General features: G+C 46.7%; 1 protein-coding gene across 4 annotated transcripts in view; it reads right to left on the reverse strand.

Moving 5' to 3' along the window:
• The window catches only part of CD151 (CD151 molecule (Raph blood group)), a 39963-nt gene extending 22647 nt beyond the window's left edge, over positions 1-17316 (reverse strand). Inside the window, exon 1 of one of the 4 annotated variants that reach the window (XM_065839422.2) lies at positions 17165-17316. The gene's annotated coding sequence lies outside the window, so the exon portion shown is untranslated. Of the gene's footprint in view, positions 1-7540; positions 8013-17139 lie in introns of those variants that run through there. The other 3 variants (XM_071809032.1, XM_065839424.2, XM_065839423.2) reach the window with 3 other exon arrangements.
• Between the last annotated feature and the right edge of the window lie 1621 nt (positions 17317-18937).

Consider the following 18937-nt stretch of genomic DNA (forward strand, 5'->3'; position numbering starts at 1 on the left):
TGGTGCAAAAGGCCTGAAAGTAACTCCATGAGAAAGCTCAGGAAGAAGACCCTTCTGTGCAGTGTGAAGCTGCACTAGCTGCTATTAGCGTCTCCAAGTGATCTTTGCTCCAAGCCCTTCCATGGGAGCTTCCAGGGAGGAGGAAAGAGGTGGACACAGAGTACCAGAACTCAATGGATACATCCATCCTCTGCTCCCAGGGCTTACAAGCCCCAGGATACAGAGCACAAACCAGAGCGGGGCCCCTGCAGAGAAAAACTGCACTAGGAAGTCACTGTGTTCTTCAGCCTCTATCCCCAGGGAAGCATAATTAAGACACAGGTTCTAAGCACCACAGCAGGCTCTTCTGGAGAACAGCTCCCCTGAATTCATCGTCACTGCCAGCCCTCTTAGAGCACGGCTTCAACCTCCCAGTGTAAATGCACAATACTTTCCTCAGATAAGCAAGAAGCCACAGGAATGTGCCTTCAAACTTAAGAGGAGTTATTTCTCTTCAACCTTACTACATTTATCATAGAATGGTTTGGTTTGGAAGGGACCTTTAAAAGTGATATAGTACAACCCCCCTGAAACAAGCAGGAACACATTCAACTAGATCAGGCTGCTCCATCCAACCTAACTTTGAATGTTTACAGGGACAGGGCACCTTTCACCTCTCTGGGAAATGTGTTCCAGTGTTTCACCACCCCCATCGAAAAAAATTCTTCCTTATATCTAGCCTGAATCTACCCTCTTTCAGGCTCTACTAAAAAGTCTGTCTCCATGTTTCTTATAGGCTCTGTTCAAGTACTGAAAGATTGCAATAAGGTCTCCCCAGAGTCTTCTCTCTTCTCCAGGCAGAACAACCCCAACTCTCTCAGCCTGTCCTCACAGCAGAGGTGTTCCAGCACTCTGAATAATCTTGGTGGCCTCCTCTGGCCCCTCTCCAACAGGTCCATGTCTTTCCTGTACTGAGGGCTCCAGAGCTGGATGCTGTACCCCAGGTTGGGTCTCACCAGAGCAGAGTAGAGGAGCAGGATCACCCCCCTTGACCTCCTGGCCACATTCCTTTTGATGGAGCTCAAGATACAACTGGCCTTCTGGACAGCAAGTGCACATTCCCGGGTCATGTCCAGCTTTCCATCCACCAGTACTTCCAAGTCCTTCTCCACAGGGCTGCTCTCAATCCCTTCATCCCCCAGGCTGTACTGATACCTGGGGTTGCCCCAGCTCAGGTGCAGGACATCGTGGGGTTCACACAGGCCTAGTTCTCGAGCTTGTCCAGGTCCCTCTGGATGGCACTCTGTCCCTCAGGCCTGTCAACTGCACCACTCAGCTTGCTGTCATCCACAAACTTGCTGAGAGTGTGCTTGATCCCACTTGTCTATGTCATTGATGAAGATATTCAACAGTACTGGTTCCAGTACAGACCGCTGAGGGACACCACTTGTCACTGATCTCCATCTGGACCCTGAGTCGTTGACCACTACTCTCTGAATGCGACCATCCAGCCAATTCCTTATCCACCAAACAGCCCATCCGTCAAATCCATACCTCTCCAATTTAGAGATAATATAATGTGGAGGGCTGTGCCAAAGGCTTTACAGAAGACCAGACAGATGACAACCATAGCTCTTCCCTTGTCCACTGATGTAGTCATGTCACCACAGAAGCCCACTAAATTGGTCAGGCAATATTTGTCCGTGGTGAAGCCATGCTGGCTGTCTCGAATCACCTCCCTGTTCTCCATGTGCCTTAACATAGCTTGTAGGAGGATCTGTTCCACAATCTTCCCAAGCACAGAGGTGAGGCTGACAGGTCAGTAGCAACCAGGGTCCTCCTTTCCACCCCTCTTAAAAATTAGTGTGATGTTTCCATTTTTCCAGTCACCCGGGACTTCACCCGACTGCCATGACTTTTTGAATACCATGGAGAGTGGCTTGGCAATTACATCAGCCAATTCCATGACGACTTTGGGAAGCATATTATCAGGTCCCATAGACTTATGTATGTTCAGGTTCCTCAGGCGGTCATGAACCTTATCTTCTCTTACAGTGGGAGGGACTGCGGGAGCCTTGAGGTACCTTGAGGTTCACTCACTTGAGGGGTGTGGGAAGAGAGCTTGCCAGTGAAGACTGAGGCAAAGAAGTTGTTCAGTACCTCAGCCTTCTCCTTGTCCGTTGTTACCAGTTTGCCAGTCTTGCTCATGTCTTCCTTTTCTGGCAGACATACCTATAGAAGCCCTTATTATTCTTTGCGTCCCTGGCCAAGTTCAATTCCAGTTGTGCCTTGGCCTTCCTGATGCTATATCTACACAACCAGGCAGTGTCCCAGGATATCTTCCCAGGATACCCAGCCCTTCTTCCATTGCCTGTGCATTTCCTTCTTGCCCTTTAATTTGACCAGCAGATATTGACTCATCCGTGCTCATCTCTTGCTGGCTTTTCCCTGTTGGCTCCTTTTACCTCAGGAGCCCCTGACTCATCTCTGTAAGATTTCAAGTGTGCTCTAGCACGCCCACCACATCACAGAGCAACAGCCTGAGGACCCTTGCTAGCACCTCATCCCTCTAAGCCTGGTTTGTTGTCCCATGGCTTGTCATTTCTGTGGAGGCAGCTAGGCTGCATAAGGCTGCTCTACTGGAAAATGGCCTCAAATATCTACTCTATCCCCTGATATTGTAAGAAAGAGGGTCCCAAACTTTTCATAATTGTTTGTACTGCCACATCCTCAGCCATCTCACCCTCATCCCACAGCAGGCAGGTTCAATCCTCCCTGCAATCTGTTTCCATTGCAATTGCAGGCGGCAGCATGGCAAGGGGAAGAAAACAGTAATTCTTCCTCCCTAACATGTCTGTTTGGATACCGAACTAACGATCATTTGACCTATACTCTGACTCTAACTTACTCACAGCCTAAGGCTTAAACTCTTATCTATTGCCTGTACTCGGGTATGGAAGCAGTAATACTTCCTGACTTGCCTGGGTGGGATAATGGAGTATTTACAAACCACCCGGGAAGAGGAAAAAGTTGCTTTTTATTACTGGATCAAATCTAACACAATTCATAACCATTTTAATTTCCTGTTATCTTTAAGGGGAGGTTCCTTGCAGGCCTTTACATAGCATAGTTTTGATGACACACCTTCATTTATAATCAGCTTGGATTAGCCCTGCTTCTGTTCACTATGGAAAGGAATGCTCTGGTAAGAGCTAGAAACTTGTTGGTGCACATTACTATGTAGCCTCTAGACCATAAAAACATCTCTTGTGGAAATCCCAGTACTCGAGCCATTGAGAAGCAGGCCAAACAACATCCTGGAGACATTAATTTAAGATCAGACAAGGGGGCTTTCTGAGTAACTGGAGAGAGGAGGGAAGGCACAGGCAGTGCGGTCACCTGCAAAGCAAGCAATAGCTCTGAAGCATCTTCAGGTTCAAAGGCTGGGCTCAAACTCTTCTCGAGCAGCCCCTGTGCCCTACCATTTATCCATCTGCTTCATGCCGCTTCCATACTCTTCTCCTTTAAGAGGAGGCCGAACCAGAATGCAAAGCTCAACGCTTTGCTTTCCATCTCAGCATGTCTGAACGTGCTGGAAAGTCAGAGTACTTGTGCATCTAGGGCTGGGGAGAAGGCAAAACATGAGCCAGACATCCAGCGAGGCAAGTAAGCTGTTTCTCAGGAATCATCATTTACATTTGTGTGGGGGGCAGCCACACAGAACAGATTTTGGTCCAAAACCCTCCTCCCTGACCCTTCACATGGAAGCTGAACTCATTTGGCATTGCTGCATGAGATTCCTCAGACCACAGATTGGAAACTGCCTTTATCTTCTTCTGCCTGTTGTCTAAACTGATTACATGCACCTGCGGGCATGGAGTCATCTTCCTTGACTGTACAGTACCTAGTACAAAAGGAACTTGCCCCAAGCATTTTAGGGGCTGCTGAGAAGCAGGAATACAAAGCAATGTTTTCCAGCCACATCACCTACTCCTACCAGGAATGTGCATGCTGGTTCTAGGAGAGGTGGAGACAACTTACAAAGCCACCTAAATTCAGCAAGACAATCTCTTGGCCATTTTTTGGCAGGCCCTGCTTGGATCTCTTGGCCATCTTTGGCAGGCTCTACCTCTCAACCAGGAGAGGACCTTTCTGAAAAACTTAGGAGAGGATAAGCAAGATCCCATCCTGGGAGTTTAGGAGGGTCTCACCTCAACACCCTCTGGGTCTAGGCATCACCTCCACAGGTGTAACACAATTCTGCATCACCCCTTGGGACACTTCCCAAATCCCTCCTTTATTCTACCCTGGCTCAAGCTGCTGTGTTTTGAATAGACCTCTCAAGAGCAATGCAGACTCTTGACTCCTCCTAATTTTGATGACAGTCAGGTATGCAGTGAGGAACGGGTTGCCTAATACACCTGGGGAGCCGCCTGCTCTTTGAGACAAGAGCTGTCTCTCAGGAGAAGAGTACTTAGGCCTTCTGCTCATTTTTGTGACTGTTTACTCCCCACGGGAAGGACTTACTGAAATGAACATAAATTTCAAACTCAGCAAGGATTTATATGTTTAGCACAACACACATGCCTGCAAATTAAGTGTTTTATGAGTGGGTTAGTCAAACGCAGGCGAGGTGATAGCTGGCTTAGGGATCCTCAAGGATAAAAGGGACTTTAGGGTACAACCAACTTCACAACCATCACGAATAAGAAAGCATGAGAGAGAAAAAAAGAGGGATCAAGCATGCCCAGGACTGCGTGTGTGTGTGTTCTAGCACTGTTCCACTACAAAGCAAACAAAAAACCCTTCACAGGGCTTGCTGGTCCTAACAAAACATATATAGCCAGCCACATCCTGAAAGCAGAAAGCCCCTGTGCACTGCTCCCAGAAGTGGTCAGGGAAGCAATCAGCCGCTCCAAGCACCCAGTCCCCACTGGGAGCTGGAATGCAGCCAGAGAGCAGCACACACTGCGTGACCAACGGCGACTCCTGCGTCAAACAACATCCTCTTGTATCTCATAACAGCCTCCTTTATCCTGAAGGATCCCAAAGCACTTTACACTATTTATACACAGGAACCACTTCACTAGTCATTGAACTGAGGAGAGGAACAATAATCATTGCTTTTCACTCACTCTGAGCACCAGAAAACAGTGCTTGGCAGGTTTCCAGAGAGCTCACAGCAATGAGAGTTTGCCACAACGAGGAACAATAATCCAGATATGTCAGGGTTAGCCAACAGACAAGACAAACTCTTCACTGCAGCCTGGTATTAGTATTTTAAATTCTACTTTACCAACTCTGTTCACAGGCACTGCAGGGTTTATAGATGTTTGGTGTTTTTACTCGTTTTGTTTTTTTTTCAAGCAGGGCTTTGTTTGCACTGGAGAACTTACCAGTAATATTAAATCCCATTTCTGAACAAAACAGTTTGTGCAGAATCAGTTTTCTGCCTTATCCCTTCTTATTCATTACATTCATTTTCAGCTCAGCCCTCAGAAAAGAAGCCACTGAGTTCTCAGTGTTTTCAGGGAGTGCTCACAAAACTCCCTGCCCTGTTGCCATGCCAGACCAACAAGCACTAAAAGTCCCGTGAGGATAAAAATCCTCCCAGCCTCCACAAAGCCTATTCAGGTAATTCTGCACATTAATTCAAAGTGCTCTCCAAATAATGCCGCAGTGATAACCATTTATTCACTCCCTGCAAATAGCTGGGTTTTTACACTGTGGTTTGAGCCTAGGGAGAGACTAACCTAAGAACATGTGCTGTGTTGTAGCTAGCACACACTTAAAATTTCACTGCAGTCTCATTGCAGAGGTACTTTCAGCTTCATTCCCTACAAAACTTTGCAGTGAAAAGGTAACTAGGTAAAAGCCAGCAGATTTTCTCTGTACCCACAGTATCAGGTGTGTATCTCATGGCAAGCCAAGATCTTCACCCCACTGAGCTCACAAACAAATCACAGGACTTTAAATCTGTCAAAAACATGTGCTGCAGTTTTTGGAAGACAGGGAAGGCAGCTGGTGTGTCACCATGTCGTGGTTAACCAGAACTAGCAATATAACCACGATAGCCACTCGCTCACTCCCTCTGCCCCCAAATAGGGAAAAGAATTGAAAAGGAAGGGAGAAACTCATGGACTGAGATAAGCACAGTTTAATAAAACAATACTAACATGCTACTAGTAATAATAACATATATAAAATGGAAAATAGAATATAAAGTAAAAGATACTCAGTGAAATTCCTCATGAACTCTGCAGCAAACAGCCAGTCCCAGCAAGAGAGAACGCTGGTCCAGAACAGCTGATCCCAGAGGAAGAGGGAAAAAGGCAGAAAGGCCCAGAGGCCTCTGCAAAACAGCAGGATGGCAAAATGCCGAACTAAAAGAACTCCCAAATGGAATTCCACAAAAACAGAGCAGAAGCAGAATGGGTTTCTGTAGCCAGAAAATCCAGCTCTCCTTGAATATGAAGCATGACTGTAACGGCATGGCATATTCTCATTGATCAGTCTGGATCTCAGTCAAGGTCTGTCCCATCCATGCCCCCTTCCCAGCTGCCTCAAGGCACAGCGGCCAGAAAGACCTTGGCTCCCAGGCAATGCCTAAGATATCAGTAAGTTCTTACATTATCTTTGTTCCAACTCAAAGACATTGGCAAGGTACTTGAAGCAAAACATTAACTCTGTCCCAGGGTATTATCTTAATGTTCTCAAACTAAAACAAAACAAAGATCACGCTACCTACAAAAAAGAAAGGTGTCTAACTGCATGAAGAAAATTAACTCGCTTTCAATCAAACCAGCACATACCATGGAGTACATTTCTAGCCTCTGAACGACACAATGTTCTATAATCTCACTGCCTGAAAGATCCTTTGCCTCCTCCAAGCATCCCAACAAAGAAAAAAAAGTATCATATTATAATAGGAGCACAGAGAGATCAAGTGACTCTCTCAGCAGAGAAGGGGTGGATTTGCTGTCCTCACATCTCAACATCCATCCTCTTATCAGCTGAGCTGGTCTGTTCTCTGGAAGAACACTGCAGAACACAAAGCTATAAAATGCCACGTTTTCTAGCTACTTGTTAGCACTGCTCTGCCTATGCCTCAGACACCTGACTGCAGAGAGCGCAAAGCAAGAGGTACACAAAATGTTGGCACTAGCCTTAGCTTTTGTACCAAACTTGTTTTGCTTTGAATAGGCTGTTTCTGTTCCCACTTCCTGAGGTGTAAACAAGCAAAGCAAAAGTCACTGGAGTCAGCCCACTGATCTCTCCCAGGCAGGTTGCCTCCATTTCAACTCCACAAAGATCATATTTAAAAAGCAGCTGAGAAGGGATTTGACCATGGAAAATAAGGTTAAAGGTTTTATCGTGTCAGGCATGTTGCCGATTAGCTCAAGACTAGAGCCAGCCATGCCAGAGAAACCCTCTCAGTGTGCCAGTAATGGAGCTGGTACCTGCAGTCCTAGGAATGGGGCAACATACTCTGCGGCGCCCCAGCACACGGACAGAAAAGGGACCATCATGCAGCCACAGAACGGGCGACAGCAGTTCTTACCTCATCATGGCAGCTAGAGAGATACCAGTGACATCTTTAGGAGCCTTCTTTCCTCCTCAGGACAGCCACCTCGTGTGCGAACACTCGCATCTGGAACTACCCACTTCGCTAACAGCAGTGCTGGGAACAGCCAAGAAGTCTCTTCTGACCACCAGTCCTTATATATCCCTGACATCCACATCTCCAAGCGTGTTTCAGAGTCATCATTGAACGCTTTGAGGAATTATATTCCTCTCCAGAGCTAAAAACACTTTACTAGAGTCAGATCAAATATCAAGCATAGTCAAGGGCAAATTAAATGCCATTTCATTTCCCAGAGCTGTAAGTCCAAGTTTACAGGAGCTGTCTCTCTCCGGTTGCTACAGGAGCAATGCTGGAAACAACACTCAATCCATGCTGCTTAAGGCTGCCTTGAAAATGACAACCATTCTTCCAGTAAAAATCAAACCCCCAGCCAAAAATAAAACATTCCTCCCCCTTTCCCTTCGTTCTTGTGCAGCAGGTTTTAATGATTCTGCTAAAACCATTTACGCAGCTGTTTTTAGACTAGCCTGCAAATGTGACAGGGAGGCACCAGCATGTGAATAAATAACTAGGAGGCAAGGGCTGTCTCAAGGCAATTATGTGCTGGCCCTTTGCCAAGACTGGGGGCAGGCAAAAAGATAAAAAGGAGTCCCTGAGGCCAACAAACAAGCTCTAAAGAAATCCCACAGCCCCAGGCCATCAACCACCTCCCTGAAACACCTGGCACTGGGAGCTGGGCTTGCTCAGGTCCTCTCCACCGCTTCAAATAAACCCAGAAGCAAAGGGCAGCTCTCCATGAAGGGTGCAGAGCTATAACCAGTACAGAAACTTTGGCAAGTTTGTCTCAAGAGTGTCATCCACTCCATTTTGAGCTGGTAGGAATAAGTAACTGGAAAAGCGTTCCTGTAACAGATACCAGCACACACCAGTTTGACTTCAAATGAAGCCAGGAAATCCTGCAGGGTATTTCTCCACCAACACACCCTCAGGTTACCCTAGCACTACCTGAACAAACATCACTAAAGGAAAGCCTAAAAGGAGTTTGAAACTTAATCCTCTCCATACTCCCTAACCTGCCCTGGAGGTCAATTTTCAAGTCAAGATGGACCATACAATTTCACCTGGTCTCCTGTTACTTTAGAGGTTAAAATTTTAAAGGCTAAAAGTAGTTCATTCTACAACTCTGGGACACCCTGGATTAACCCTCAAATATCAAGAAGACTCAAGAAGACTTCAGGCAACAGGAGAAACCACACACTTTGTTCCCTCAAGAGCCTCTCTAAGCATTACTGGCATGTAATGGCTCAGTATTCGGACTACTTTGAGTTCAGTAGAAAGCAGCAAAGCATTTTGCTCTGCATGTAAGAGACAGAGACATGGCAAACATCTGGTTTTGAGCAGACTCATGCACCCCATGCCATTAGTGAGCAGGAGGGAAAAAGCAGTCTACAACAAGGTGCACTTGTAGGTTAAGATGCTCATGAAGTTCTTAAACATTAAAAGAAAAAAAAAATACTCAGAGAAAATCCAAGAACAATACAGCCAAAAGTTTCTGAAGAAACCGAATAACTACCTTCACTTTGACCCAAGTTTCAGCAAGTACTAAATGACCCCTGTGGAAATTAGGTCCCTCTAGAATATCAAGAGATAAAGGAACCCAGAAAACAAAAGTCACTTACTGCTTTTGAAGAATCTAGATAAAACTAAAATTAATGCTGGAAGTAGCCAGGGCAATTCTGGTACTGACCTCAGACAAAAGTGTGTTTCAGCACTGACCACTCTGGTGTCAGGACCACCTTCCTGCCACCCACAAAGCCCCTCACTGCAGTGGTATATTTGCATCCAGCAGCAGCATCTGCCTTGATAACCACTACCATGTGCACAGACACAGGAAAATAAATTGGACCATTCGGTCAGAGTGATGCAGGGAGAGGGACCTGGGCTGGCCGGACACAGTTATCAGTGTCAAAAATTGGGAGGATCTGCAGCAGTTATGCCATTCATACACAGGGAAACCAGCTCCTCACACATATATAAATATACTGTTGCTAAGAACTACACTGATATCATGACAACGATTTAATTTGGATACTCTCACTGCTCTCATCTAAGTTGACTTCTCTCTTCCTTTTTCCTAAAAGTTTGTTAAAGTTCTTGATGAAGTAGCAAAGAATAAAACTAGGTTTTTTTTTAATACAAGGGGGTTTTATTCCACAGGAAGACAGACAAAGCCAAAGTAAAGCTTGTGACATTAGTGAAAGAGTTTTTCCTCTGCAAATGTGCTTGCTTTTTACTTCCTCCAGGCTTCTTGCAGCACACCTGTGATTCAGGACCCACACTTCCCCTGTGCCTGATCAACTGTGAGGGCAAAAGGCTCAGGGACATCAGCAACCAGGATTTTTTGCTGGTGCAAGCACAGTGGTTTAAATTCCTTTTCCTATTTCGAGATACACTGCACACACAGGAGGTAAGCCCTGGGGAGTGCACAATGGACAGAGCAGGCTTTTATTTGCCTCTCCAGAGCCCATCTCCGAGGCACTGCACAGGAGCACAGCTGGGTGCTTGTAACTCTTTCCCTGCTCAGGAGGAGGAAAAAAGCCCAAGCAAACTGGGACTTGAAGGTGCAAAAAACAGCCTGACAGTTCCTCCTCCCAATAACAGAAAATTCATACCTCCAAAAACCCTCCAAGTGGACAAGGTAAAATGGAGGTCAAATCAAATCTCTCATCTTACCTCTGGCAGACCTCTCACCTAAGCCAAGTCTCCCATAAAGATGTGAAAGGGCTACTCCATACAACAAGGAGGGACCTGCAACTAATCACAGCTTCCAGCTCATTGGCAGCTCTACTCCTCAGCAAGTTGTACTTCCACACAGGACTGGACTCTTCCCTTCTATGCTAAAATTGCCAAACCCACAAGCACAAATTCCAACACTTTCCCATGTACACGTTCCTGGAGCACAGCACTGAACACACACTTGAGGTCCCTTCTTGCTTCAAAGGTGGCTGCTCCAAGGCAGCACCTGCCACACGCATGTCTGCATGCCTGCAGTTGTGCTGGCTGTACACTGCTGTGACCGCACACGTGCCACCTCACCATCTCCCTGGGAGCTCCGCTTACAGCCACCATGGAGAAAAACAACAAACCACCCCTGTTTCCACAGCAAGGTGTGGGAGCAGACATGAGACATGAATTGCTCCCTTCTGGATTCCGCCCAAGCTAGGAAGAAATAACTGACATTCACAAGCTGTGACTCAAGCCTGCCTCCTCCGGCCCTCCGTAAGTCCTGCTCACTGGCTGGCAGGCCAAAAACGCCAGCATGGCTGGCATCTACCTACTGGCTCTGTTAAAGCATAAATTTGACTAAAACTGTCCTTCCCCTTTATTTCCTTTATCGTTGCAGTGTGGTGGTCACTGAGGATCAGAGCACTCCCTGAAAACACAATCACACAGGCATCACGGCTGTTGCTCTGGCAGATAACAGGTCAGCAAGGCTCAAAACATGATACACTTCACACAAAACAGAAACACATCTCCCCAGAAGTTATTACCACTCTTGGTCCCAGTTTTAACTGGATTTCATCAGTGAAGGAGCCTAAGAACCCTTTGTTCATACTCCAGCTACGCTGCTAAGTCATACACTTGTATTGAAAAAATAGAATTCCTGACTGCCCCTCCTCCCACTAGACCAGTTTCCTTCCGCCACTAGCAGCTACTCATGCTTACACCCTTCTATAGGAGCCAGCTACACTTTCAGTCCCATGTCAAAACTTAGTCCACTACTGTCTGAAAGACACCTACCAAGCTGTACAGCACTTTTCCAGCTCAGATGGGAGAGCCTTAACCATCACACCAGCAAGAACAACTAAGGCTGGAAACACAGACAAAGCTGATAATACCTAAACACGGTCAAGCTCCCAAAATACATCTCTCACTCTGCCAAGGATGCAAAACAGTATTTATCTGCTTGGTCTTTCTCCTGTCTGCTTTGGGGCAAAAGTCTTCCAGGGTGAGGTATCGGGACATATTTTCACCTTACCCATTGGCACAGCATAGCCAGATCTTTCTCCCACAGAATTTCCAGGTCACATTTGTTTCTCTCAACCTGTCCCTGTTCTATAGTAGCAAAGAAATTTCGGAAACACATTGCAGATTTCAGCCGAACTCCAGAGCTTCTTAGGAGTGTGTATCTTCCACTCTGCAGCAAGAGGGACAAACTCCACCGCAGCATGGGCACTTACAACCTCACAATGCTTTCCACTGCCCCAGATCCCCAACTGCTCTGTTCAAAAGCAGCTCCCTGCTGCTCTCTTTCCTATAAAAGGAAAGAGAACCTGAGTTGGAAAAGTGAACTTTGCTCCTTTTGCATTCAGACCTGGTACCAGAAATAGATAAGAAACAATGGTCAGTGCCAAACGTTTTACGTCACCTATTTCTGGCTCAGTTTCTTACAAAGCCTCATTATTGCTGCCAGTAACACGTGGGTCTGAGCAACAGCCCCTCTTGCACCTCCCACACACACACCTCATTTCTTCAGATGCCTGCCACATCCCACCTCTTCCATGCTCACTCACTCCCTCTCATGCATTCAACTCTTACACACATGCTCAGCAGGTAGAAAAAGCGACTCCACAACAGCCTACATGGATGCAGGCAATACACACAGGGGAACAAGTAAAAACAGATTTGGTTAGTTAGACCCTGCCAAGAGCAGCTGTGGGTCAACACCCAAATCAATTTCAATAGCTGTCAAAGGCCCCTCTGTTAACCTCCACAGAATGTAGTTCCTGATGTCCTTCCTCATCCCACTACCCGTGTCCTGCCTCCACTAGTGTCCAGTACTGCTGGCATCAAAACTATGCATGAAATAAACACAAGTATATATATATATATATATAAACCACAAATATATCATTTGGTTTAACCCTAGCCAGCAACTAAGCACCACAGAGCCACTCACTCACTTGCCCAAAGTGGGATGAGGGAGAGAAACAGAAAAGTGAGAAAACCCATGGGTTGATATAGAGACTGTTTAATAAGTAAAGCAAAAGCTGCACAAAAGCAAAACACACCATGGAATTCCTTCAATACTTGCCATCGGCAGGCAGGTGTTCAGCCATCTCCAGGAAAGCAGCGTTCCACCACATGTAATGGTTATATATACTGAGCATGACATCACATGGTATAGAATACCCCTTTGACCAGTTTGGGTCAGCTGTCCTGTGTTGGAAAGTAAAATGTGGGAAAACAAGATGTGTGGTTCCAGCCACCTGGATGATAAAGGAAGATCAATACTAACATGACCATCCAGACAGTCGAAGACATAATACTAACATAATAATGTATAAAAGGCCTTGGACAGATTACTTCGAAGTATCTTTCTCATAATTGTAAAAAGTTATAGCCCAGACTCGTGAGAATGGTATCTCGGGTGGGATAATCACCCCCAAGTGCCTGGGATGTGTGAATGTCCTTGGGCCTGGTCTGTGAATGAGCGGAAAAACAAGTGAGACAAACATCACATGAGTTTAGTGTGTTTTTAAAAACAATTAGTGGAAAAACACCTTTTGTAAACATCTTAGTCCTATAAAATTGTAAATGGTGAATAAAGAAGTTAGCCTAAGCCTATGCCTAAGTCAGCTCTCTGCTTGGCATGGCTCTGCGCTCCTTCCTGAACAAGATCTCTGCCTCTGCATGAATTTCTGTCTGAGTTCTGGTGTGCATCGTTCCTAACCACCACAGTCCTGGCTGTGCCCCATCCCAGCTTCTTGTGCACCTGGCATGGTGTGAGAAGCTGAATTGACTACTTAAAAACAACTAAAACATCAGTGTGTTATCAACATTATTATCATTCTAAACGTAGTCCATAGCAATAGTGCTACTATGCTAACTACTAAGTAGAAAGTTATCCCAGCTGAAACCAGGACATATATTTATATATTGATAAATCAATAGCAATAACTTTCTGAAAACCCCAACTGGAATGTGTCATGGCAGCTACTCATGTTTACATCCTTGTGTAGGAACCAGTTACATGTTCAACTGGTCATATCCAAATGTGGCCCAGACCCCAAAACACACCTCTTATTCTGACATGCAATACCAAGAATACAAAGTTGTAATTATCCTCCTGCTCACACAGCCCAGTTTTTACTGTCCAGCAGCCAGGACAGAAGACTAATAAGGCTGATTGAATTCATTCCCTGGGATGCCAGGCTGTTGAGATCACAAGCAGAGGAGTCTGGCAGGCGGGACAGAGCAGAGCACAGCACAGGCAGTGCTGCTATTACAGTACTGATCCTTGCCAAGAGGACCTGGCAGTGAACATTTTTTGTGCCATGGGGAGGGACGGTATGAGGTGCTCTCCACAAAAGCAACAAAACACCTCATCTCTATCCTGCAGCCCTGCTGTTCCTCACTTCTCCCTCCACTCATTGGCTTCAGGCATAGGGTGGCAGGGAAAAGCACATTTCTCACAGATTGGGAAGATGGGCACCATCCCGGGGTAAAGCTCTGCCAAAGTGCCTATGCAAAAAAGAATGGGAAAAGTGGGCTATTTTACAAACAATGACACTGTTCATTTCATTTTGGCTTTGCTGTGGCAAAAGTAAAATCTTCAGGGTTTGAAAGGAAGGATGAGCAGGTGAGACAGGAGATCTGGTCTTCAACTTCAGCATCATGAAGGTTTTTGAACAACAATGAAGACTACGGTTTCTGTTCCTCACAGCCAGTAATTTCCAGGAGCCACCCTCCCTCGGACTTTCCATGGGCTCAGCTGTCCATGCACACGCTCAGGGAGAGCTGGAGATAACCCAGTGTCGCACCCAGAAGCACAGAGTAGAGGTGGGGCACAGGACAGCATCTTCTCAGGAGGTTTCAAGAGCAAGACTGACTGGGGATGGTAGTAGTAGACTGGGACAAGAAAAAAATCAAAGCTCCCCGCTTTTCAGAGTCAGTCCATCCACCTTTTATTTTTCTAAGCTTCCGTTTAAAGAAGGCACAAGAAAAACAGAGTTGCTTTAGAAGTGGCCAAATCACCTGGAAACAGAATCCAGGATGGTTTGCCACATACAGGCATACACTGTGATAGTTACATGTACAAATAAATGTATAAATGTATCTTCCTCCTATGCATAACAAATAGCCCAATGCACTCCTTGAAACAGAAGCCAAACTTCGTAGAAGCAACAAGTGAATTTACCTGTAGGACAACCCAACTAGAAGAGACACAGCTCAGCAGTCAGTCCCTTCAGGGCTGTCTCACAAGGAAGGGAGTTGTTGCTTGATCTGTGTATGTGCAATGGGAACAGCCAGAGTTGAGCTACAACTTTTATTAGCTGGGAATAACATAATATGCCTGCTGGAAACTTCCTAAAGGGGACAGATAGCACTCCATCAGCCACTCCCACCTAGTGTTTTTGCTTGACAAGGGAATACAAGCAGCTTTCTTCCACCCCCTTGCTGAAGAATCTCTCACACCCATTGACACAAATTTTCGGGGGCTGCACCAAAAATACCTTTTGCAGAGCCAAGATTTCAGCTGTCTGTGTCCTGCTGTACTTCAAGAGAAGCCTCAGTGTGCTGCCCACTTCCAAACTGGCACAAGACCTCCTTTCTGCACAACGGGGCTGGGAAGCTAAGGCATCAGAGAAAAATCTTCTTGGGCTGGTACTCACTGCTAACTCTTCTGATGATTTTTGTATTAGATCAAAGAGAGCCACAGCCCCAACTGGGTTGTCAAAGTTCCTCTTACTCAGTGCTATGCTCTCTGCGCTAAGAATAAACCCTCCTTTAACACACTTGCCTTGAGCCAGTAAAAAGAAAACTTGACTGTTAAGCTCCCACAAAACATACTACCCTGCCTCAGACTCCAGAGTAAAATGAGATGTCATATACAGCACATTATCTCAAGCACATAGAAAAGGCATGTTCTTATTGTTTACTGGAGTCAACATACAACAGAGACTGCCAGGACTTTGACCAGGCAACTGGGGGAACCATTCTCCTCCACTACAGGACTCCACCAAGAAGATAAGCCATTATTAAAAAAAAAAAAAATTAAAAAAAAAAAAAAGCCACTGGACAATTGATATATGCAACAGTTTGGAATAAAACATGCTTTTTGCAGAAATACAGCATATGAACAGAAAGTTAACCAGGTCAGGAACTCAAAGACATCATCAAGAAACTACAGAGCAAGGATGTGATCTCAGCATAGTTCCGTGGAGGAGCTCAAAAGCTGCCAACTCCTCTGACTCACAACCCAAGCTTTCAGCAAGGATATCTAACTCAAAGTATTGGCACCGAAGAGCAGCTCTAGCAAACCTGAGACAAAACCCTGCTTTGGCAGCAGCGAGAGCCACACAGGAGGACTGGGATAGACCTTCATCCGTCTAATGACACGCTAAGAGATTCTTCAGCTTTGACAATACCAAACTGTAGGTATCTCAACACACCAGAAACTTTCCTAAGAACCTAGGCTGTGGCCTTGCCAATGGCAAAGGAAACGCATTTTGGCAAAGGAGACCTTTTTCAAAACTTTCAACAAAATGGCCATGACTGGACATTATCTCTGACAGATGATGCCATTTTAATTAACCCTTGTTCTACCAGACACCCTGTGAACTCTAAGAGCAAGTCAGAAAGTGCTATAGGACAATGAAGGAACTGAAGCAGCATAATTTAGTGGATGCTACAGAGCAGCCTGGAATAAAGACATGTCATTGCTAAAATTCAACAGGATACTGCAAGAGGTTGATTACAGAAGCCCTCAGGAAATGTCAGGACTTCTTAAGTTTACAACAGTTTATGTTCATGAGATGACACGGAGCAAAGGCTACTGGGAAAGATTCCTGATGGCAAGTAACACCGTGGTGCAGCAATAACCCATCACCTTCAGCTTCCCATCTGACTCAGCTTCCAGAAAATGAAAGAAATGGAACATCACTTGGATTTGCAGTAAACAAGGGCTTGCTCTACCCCTCCTCTGCCTCACACGGTCCTAAAAGCCCAACATAAAGCCCAAGTCTTACTGGTACAACAGGGAGATTTAACAAAAAGGCAGAGGGAGATAAATATCGTTTCACAAAATTATGGAAACATTCAGAACACCTTCCCTAAGCCATTCACAATGCAAAGCTTCTGACACCACCCATCAACCCCCACTCCTGCAACAGGTTAAAACACTTTAAAAAAAATGCAAAAGCCAAGCCATGTGAAGTTGTACAGTGCCACTGGGAGCTGACAGGGAAGCGAAACAGCGCTGCAGTCGAGCTGGCCTTCGGTGCCTGCGGCCAGGTACGGCCCAGCGCGGGAGGGAGCGGCGGGCGAGGAGCGCGCCAGAGCCCAGCGGCAACCAACGGGGCCCTTGGGCAGCACTCAACCTGCCCCCACCCCGGCCGGGCTGCTTGCGGCTCTGCGGGTAGCACCCACGGCCACTCCACACTGCCCTCGGCCCCCTCTCCCACCCCGCAGCCCCTGAGGCTGTGTTCGCGCCCCGCCAGCGGCCGCGGACGGACCGGCCCGCCCGCCCTGCCTCCCCAGTCGGCCGCCATTTCGGGGGCGCCCCGCCTCACCCCTCCGCACCGAGCCGTGCCAGACCTGAGCTCCCAGTGCCGACTCACGCCCCGATCTGCCGCGCTCTGAGGGAGGGAAGGCACCGAGAGATGGGAGGTGGTACGGTACAGCCCGGCCCGCCTCGCCTCGCCCAGCCCACGCCGGGCCGGGCCGGGCCGCCCAGCGGGGGCCACCGCCCCGCCCCGACCCCGCAGGGCGGTGCCTCGGCGGGGGGCGCCTCCCTCCGGCGCAGCAGGGCCCGGGGCTGGCGTGGAACAGCCGCGTGGGTTTTTTCAATTTCTGCAAAACAAAGCGTCCCGAAATCCGGTGGTTTCCGAGGTGTGCGGAATGGTGGCGGAGCAGTTGGCGTTGCTGGTGCTCTGCACGGCTGTCAAACCATGCTTCGGGTAGCTGTGACCCCTGGCTCTCGCCACCTGGGCCTTAGGCTGGCATTTCCATTGCCGCAGGCAACACAGCACAGCAAACTTGAGCTGGAGCTTCTATTTTTTTTTAGGCACCAGACCTGCTTGTTAAAAGAGTTTTCCATGAAACATCGTGTAAATCAAGCTCAAGCCCTGACTGGCACATTGCCTCATCCTTCCATTACCTCATTTTAACTTCAGCCCAGATACATCTGTGCTACACAACAGCCCCACACACAGGCTGGGCTAAGGAGAAAGACCTTAGCCTGCTTCCTCAGCAGAGGAGCAGCTGTGCATGTTTTTTTAGAGTTGGGTGGGAAGAGAGGAAGGGAAAAGGCCAGTTTAGGTTGTCCTGGGTGTTTGCTTCAGCTATTACACTTAACCTCTCCTGCCCACATAACTAACTCAAAAATCAGATCATCCTTCCCAATGAGTAAACCAACTCCTCTCTCCTCAGCCTTCAGGATTCCTACCTAAGCTTTAGCTTAGAGCTCCTGCAGAGCCAAGTGATTAAATAGAGCCTTAGGGGACCAGCTCACACACAGGGAGAGGTTTCTTGCAGTGTGCGGCAGAGCCAGGAGGCAAAAAGATGCAGGCCACCACATCTGCAGATTTCACGTACAAACATGAAAGAGCATAACCTCCCACCCTGGCAGATTTGGGTCAGCAAACGGGCATGATTAGGCACAACTGCTGCCTGTGCAGCAGTCAAGTTCTTGGGAAAGCCTGCAAGTAAGGGTGAGCTATGCCAGAGGACTCCTCGCACCCCAGTCCTTGGCTTATTGCTGGAGTAATATATATTTACTGGACATACGTGTTTATCTCAGAAAAACTAATTTTACGTGGTCAGGTCTCCTGTGGACTAGTTGTTTTTGCAGGATCAGGGCCTCTTTACTGCTTGGCTTGATAAGCATATAAATCATGCCTTGCAGGCCTGAAGAGTTTGGAGCTGGATTATTGTAGCTGTGCCAACCAAAATTTCTGTGTGATTCATAAAACACACAGATAAGTAATGAGCAGACTGACACTGGCTCAAAGAGTTGATGAAGCTCTGAAGTGCAACACTGCAGATTTATTGGTGCTGAGCCGAAGATTTCCAAATAAAGCATTTAAAGGTATATAGCATGAACTATGAGATCAACTTATACTTGGAACTTAAGTACTTGTCAATATATATATAAAGACTAAGCAATAAACAAGTAAAAAGAGCAAGAAAAGACAGAAACAGAAGAAGGTAACAGGACAGAAAATAAAGCATGACAAACTGCATGATCCCCATAGCAGGAACTGATTAAATCAGTGTGAATCAAAACTGTCCCTTGGTGTTCAGGCTGCTGGAATAAAGAAAACCAACATCCCAAACCTTTGCAATTCCTACATTTGTCCCGTGGAAAGC

Source organism: Patagioenas fasciata, chromosome 5 (assembly GCF_037038585.1).
Source record: "Patagioenas fasciata isolate bPatFas1 chromosome 5, bPatFas1.hap1, whole genome shotgun sequence".
Classification (NCBI taxonomy): Eukaryota; Metazoa; Chordata; class Aves; order Columbiformes; family Columbidae; genus Patagioenas; species Patagioenas fasciata.